Source organism: Arachis ipaensis, chromosome B2 (assembly GCF_059453495.1).
Source record: "Arachis ipaensis isolate K30076 ecotype BB chromosome B2, ASM5945349v1, whole genome shotgun sequence".
Lineage (NCBI taxonomy): Eukaryota > Viridiplantae > Streptophyta > Magnoliopsida > Fabales > Fabaceae > Arachis > Arachis ipaensis.
This window is the reverse complement of record NC_142437.1, coordinates 67189565-67195627: the sequence shown is the minus strand read 5'-3', so window position 1 is coordinate 67195627 and position 6063 is coordinate 67189565. Positions and strand designations below refer to the sequence as shown.

At 42.1% G+C, this 6063-nt stretch overlaps 1 non-coding gene across 1 annotated transcript; it reads right to left on the bottom strand.

The window, feature by feature from the left end:
* Positions 1-1313: 1313 nt before the first annotated feature.
* LOC148574236 (small nucleolar RNA R71) lies at positions 1314-1417 on the bottom strand. The gene has a single exon (XR_015906906.1). It is a non-coding gene; the product is annotated as a small nucleolar RNA R71 (small nucleolar RNA).
* Positions 1418-6063: the final 4646 nt, after the last annotated feature.

The window sequence follows — 6063 nt, the reverse complement described above, 5'->3', positions numbered from 1 at the left end:
ATGAGTGCATTGATTGAGGAAGAGATGAAAATGAACTTGATACGGAGAATTGCATCATCTCCTAAGCCCAATGAACTCCCCATCTCTGATCTTACCCATTCTCTTTAATTTCTGCCATTTAATTTTATGAGCAAATCCCCCATTCCCATTTACAATTCTGCAATTTACTTTCAGTCATTTACTTCTAGTCCTTTAATTCTAGCATTTACTTTTCTATTATTTACATTCCCGCCATTTTATTTTCTGCAATTCTCAACCCAAATTCTGGATTCGCTCAACTAGAACATTCTTCTAATTAAAGTTGCTTGATCAATCAATCCCTGTGGGATTCGACCTCACTCTATTGTGAGTTTTTACTTGACGACAAATTCGGTACACTTGCCGAAGGAAATTTGTTGAGAGACAGTTTCCACCCGCATCAAGTTTATGGTGCCGTTGCCGGGGATTGATTGTGCATCAACAATGATTAAATTGGAAGATGACTAGATTGAGCATTTTTCTTTTGTGAATTTTATTTTCTGTTTGAGTGATTTACTTTCTGTTTTAGTTAAACTTCTTCCCTTCCCCCACTACTCTTTTGTTTTTCTTTGTTATTTTCAATTCTGTTTGCTAACCCACTAACTGTTTGATATATTGCATCACCCACAACTAACAGTAATTCTGACAAAAATACTTTCTGCACCTATCTTTTCTTGCTTGCACTTGATGGTTGTATGACAGGGAGAAGAAGCGGGGCTTCAACTTCCTTCGATTCTGAACCTGAGAGGACCTTCCTTAGATTAAGGAGGGAGGCAAGAGGAAAGAAAGTGGTTGGTGCTGAGGAAGAGGAGGAATTCTTTGAACCAAACATGGAAGACAACATGGAAGACAACATGGAAAACCATCATGAAGAAGAGAATCACAACCATGGGGAAGGAGGTAGAGCAAATCTTGCTGGGGAGGATAAAAGAGTTTTGGGCTCTTACATCAATCCAAACCCAGGCAATTGTGGAAGTAGCATCCAATAGCCAACAATCCATGCCAACAACTTTGAACTTAAACCACAGCTCATCACCCTTGTTCAGAACAACTGTTCGTTTGGAGGAGGTGTTCAAGAAGACCCCAATCAACATTTAACCACCTTCCTGAGAATATGTGACACAGTGAAGTCTAATGGTGTTCATCCTGACGCCAATAGACTGCTCTTATTTCCATTCTCACTCAAGGACAAGGCAGCCAAGTGGCTGGAATCTTTCCCAAGGGAAAGCTTGACAACTTGGGAAGATGTCGTGAACAAATTCTTAGCAAGATTTTACCCTCCTCAAAGAATCAATAGGCTGAGAGCTGAGGTCCAAACTTTCAGGCAACAAGATGGTGAAACTTTGTATGAAGCATGGGAGAGATTTAAGGACCTCACAAGGAGGTGTCCACCTGACATGTTCAACGAATGGGTGCAGCTGCACATTTTCTATGAAGGGCTCTGTTATGAGTCAAAGAAGGCCATAGACCATTCATCCGGAGGATCCTTGAACAAAAAGAAAACCATTGAGGAGGTATAGATGTCATTGAAACAGTAGCAGAGAATGACTACTTCTATGCTTTCGAAAGAGGGAACACAAGAGGAGTAATAGAGCTAAACAATGTAGATGCTCTGTTGGCCCAAAACAAGCTCATTACCCAGCAGCTGGCTGACCTCACCAAGAAGATGGAGAGGAACCAAGTAGCAGCAATCTCCACTTTATCAACAATCCAAGAAGGAGTGAATGAAGAAGTAGAGGGTAGTCAGGAGCAAGCCAACTACATTGGGAATTCACCAAGGCAAAACTATGATCCATACTCCAAGACCTACAACCCTGGATGGAGAAACCACCCAAACTTTGGGTGGAAAAGCCAGCAAGATCAAAACCAAGACCAGAGACATTACAACTCCAACAACAATGCAGCTCACCAACAATTCACACAGAGGACATCTCATCACCCCCACAATAACACTTCTCCACACGCCTATCAAAACCAAAACAGCACATCTGCTCCGAATCACCCATCAATTGATGACAAGCTCTCTAAGATTGAAACCTTACTTGAAGGAATATGCCAAGAGATTCAAGAAAATAAGGTGTTCAAAGAGGAGGTGCGAGCCAATATTAAGAACCAGGGAGAGACCATTAGGAAGCTGGAATTACAGGTGGGATATTTAGCTGAGAAGATTCCCAAACCTACTGATAGCTTCCAAAGTGACACAGAGAAAAACCCCAAAGGAGAAGCAAAGAAAGTAAGATGGGAAGATTGCAAAATGGTCACTACAAGTGATCAAGAGACTGAAGACAAGCATGGCAAACCTTTCGAACAAACTGATGACAACTCAACAAAGAAGGAGGATAGAGATCAGCAAGAACCAGAAATCTCACAACAAGAGCTGCTAAAGCTCTATGCACCCTTTCCTCAACTGCTCAATGGTGCTGTGGGAAAGAGAATATACTCGAGGTTCCTAGACTTGTTTGCATCTCTGCATGTAAACATACCATTCATCAAGGCAATTCAACAAATGCCTGCATTCATCAAGTATATGAAGGAACTTCTTTCCAGGAAAAGCTCACTCAAAGGAGGCCAGACTATAGTGATGAACAAGGAATGTAGTGCCCTTATTCAACCTGAGTTGCCTACAAAAAGAAGAGACCCAGGGAGTTTTCACATCCCTTGTGCCATAGGTGAAACTATGTTCGATAGAGCACTATGTGATTTGGGGGCCAGCATCAACTTACTGCCCTTATCCTTGGTGAAGAAGCTGAAGATCAATGAGATAATGCCCACAGATGTAATCATCAGACTGGCTGACAAAACTCAAAAGCAAGCAATAGGAGTGGTGGAAAATGTGTTGCTAAAGGTTGGGAAATACTTTTTCCCAACAGACTTTGTCATCCTGGACATGGAAGAGAGTCACACTCACCCAATCATATTGGGAAGACCATTCCTAGCTACGGCCAGAGCACTTATCGATGTAGAGAAAGGGGAGCTAATATTGAGAATCCATGATGAACGACTCAGCTTCAATGTTTTCAAACTCTCACAAGAAACAGATCAAGAGGATAAGGGACTAAGCATAGATCTCGCAACAGACTTTGTCATCCTGGACATGGAAGAGAGTCACACTCACCCAATCATATTGGGAAGACCATTCCTAGCTATGGCCAGAGCACTTATCGATGTAGAGAAAGGGGAGCTAATATTGAGAATCCATGATGAACGACTCAGCTTCAATGTTTTCAAACTCTCACAAGAAACAGATTAAGAGGACAAGGGACTAAGCACAGATGATAATGAGACGCTGAAAGATGAGACAAGCACTGAAGCACAGCCAGTTCATTCTGAGATCCCCTTAATTGATAAACAAGGAAAACAGCAATTGCCACAGCTCAAAGAAAAGTTGGAGGAACCTAAACCTCTAGAGGCAGGAATAGACAACATCACAACTCCTTTAGAAAAAGAGGTCACCGAGGGCAAGGCAACCTCAAAAGAAACAAAGAAGAAGGTACCAAGGAGGTGGAGAAACAAGAAGATCCCTACGGAAGACTTCTCTCCAGGGGATAGAGTTGTCTCAGCTTACTTCCCAGATATTCCCCCTAATCTCCCCACTATACCATCTCAGTTACCTAAGGTCTTCACTATCAACAGAGTTCTTTCCCTGGAACATGTAGAAATTATTGATCCAACCAATGGATATAAGTCCACAGCAAGAGGGGAGGACTTTAAGCACTACCAACCACCCTGATGAGGGAAAAACGTCAAGCTAGTGACGCTAAAGAAGCGCTTCATGGGAGGCAACCCATGTTTTATATGTTTTTAGAAAATAGTGAAAAAAAATCAATGTTTATGAATTTCAACGCCAAACTTGACAAACACTTAGTGACATCTTTATCATGCAGTATATAGTGAAGAACAAGTTTGGTGTTCAAAGCAGAACACTTGGAGCTTTGAACAAAACTTTTCATCGCAGTGCTCCAAACTAAGTTTGGTGTCACCCCATGGTGCCATCAATCTGCCTATAAGGATACACAAGTAGTTAGTTAGTTGAAGTTCATAAATAAACAAACTCTTTTTCTTCTCTTTATTATTCTAGCCGTAGAGTTTGATTTTTTATGATATTAATTTCCTTATTTTAATTCTTATAGGAAAACGGAAAGGGATATTATAGGAGAGTGATTGGACAGTTAAACAAAGAAAGTTCGGACACCACAAAAGGAGGGACTACACACTTGTTCCGAAAAGGGAATGCATTGGAAAATGTTGCCATGCAACATTGGAAAAATGGGACCCCTAAAAGACCGAGCAATCTCATTCATAAAGTGATGATCCTTGTCTTTTATCCATGCATCACCCCAATCGTCCATCAAGTAACCACCCCATCAATCCACACCCTCCATTCTCTCACAACTTCTCTATATAAATGAACCTTGTTCCCGTACCCACCTTCATTATCATTACCCACTCTTCACCACTCTCCATTTCGGTACAAGACATTCCCTACCCCATTAAAAACCTTTTTCCCACCTCACTCTCTTCATTGCAATAAAACCCTAAACAACCAAAAATCTCCACAACTTTGCCACCTTCACATATTAACTATCATTAATGGCGTCTTCGGGTTCTAAAAGAAGGAAAGGAAAGGAACCCATGGAAGAACACCCATATGATGAAAAGAGATTTAGAAGCTTGCATTACAGGTGGATGGTTGATAAGGAAATCATTTATGAGCTGGGATTTCAAGTTAAAAAGACTGAGTGCCCCGAAATCATAGAGAAGATAGAAAGGAGAAGATGGGAGCTCCTCACTGACCCGATCATTAAGGTGAATGCAAACCTCATAAGAGAATTTTATGCAAATGCGGTTCGATATGATAAGAAGGATGAGTCCTATACAAGCTTTGTGAGAGGAAAGATGGTGGACTTCGGTCCCATGAGTGTCATGAGGGCATTGAAGCTACGGTCTATACAGTTTGAAGAAGAAAGCTATCATTCAAGATTAGACAACCCCAAGTACGACCAGTTTCTGCAAGATATTTGTGTACCAGGAGCTGACTGGGAAAGGGGTGCGGAAAATAAACCAAAGTTCATCAAGAGAACAGATCTCACTCCTGAAGCCAAGGGGTGGTTTGAGCTAGTGAGAAGGCCTATTCTCCCAGCTGTAAAAAACTCGGAGGTGAATGTCAAGAGAGCCACAATGGTGCATTGTACACTAAAGGGAGGAGAAATCAAGGTCCATGAACTCATAGCTGAAGGCATTAGAAAGATGGCAGAGAAAAGCGACTCAAGAGGAACGATAGGTTACCCCAGCACTATTTACCGAATATGCAAGAAAGCTGGGGTGGTTTTTGAAGATGAGGACCCCGTGTGGATAAAGGAAGGTATCCCAATAACTGTACGAAGGATGAATGCTGCAGCATCCCCCCTGCCTCAACGGAAGCAAAGGAAGAGAACAGTCCCTCAAGTAGTGGAAGGACAAGTCTTAGAGGGGCAAGCACCACAGACCTTGGACATGCACTAATTGCAGGAAGCCATTGATGGCTTGTCTAAACAATATTTGGAGAGCCAAGGAGCATAGAAAGAGCTTCAATTACAGATGATGGGGTAGCAAGAGGAAGCACTCTCAAGATGGATGACTCAGCAAGGTGAGTGGCAAAGGCAAATAATGGAACAGCAACTAAGTCAAGGACAACAATGGGGAGAAACATTCAACAGGATGGAACAAAGGCAAAATGAGCAACAAGAATTCATCCAGAGGCTAATCAACATCCAAGCACATCAAGGGGCACACATACATGAGATGCATCGAAGATAAATAGAACAGGTAGAACTATTAGACGAGCAAAGGGCATTCACAGAAGGAGTTTACATGAGCGAGACAGGACATCACATAAACACTCAAGCCAGGCTCGGCTACTTAGTGGGACAGCTACCAATATTGCATCCATGAATAGCCAGGTATGAAGAAATGAAGGATGAATTAGCACGAGAGGAAAGACAAAGGGTGGAAGAGAGTCATGAGTCAGTGAGGAAGGCACTTGAGGATTGGAAGCAAGCAAGATTG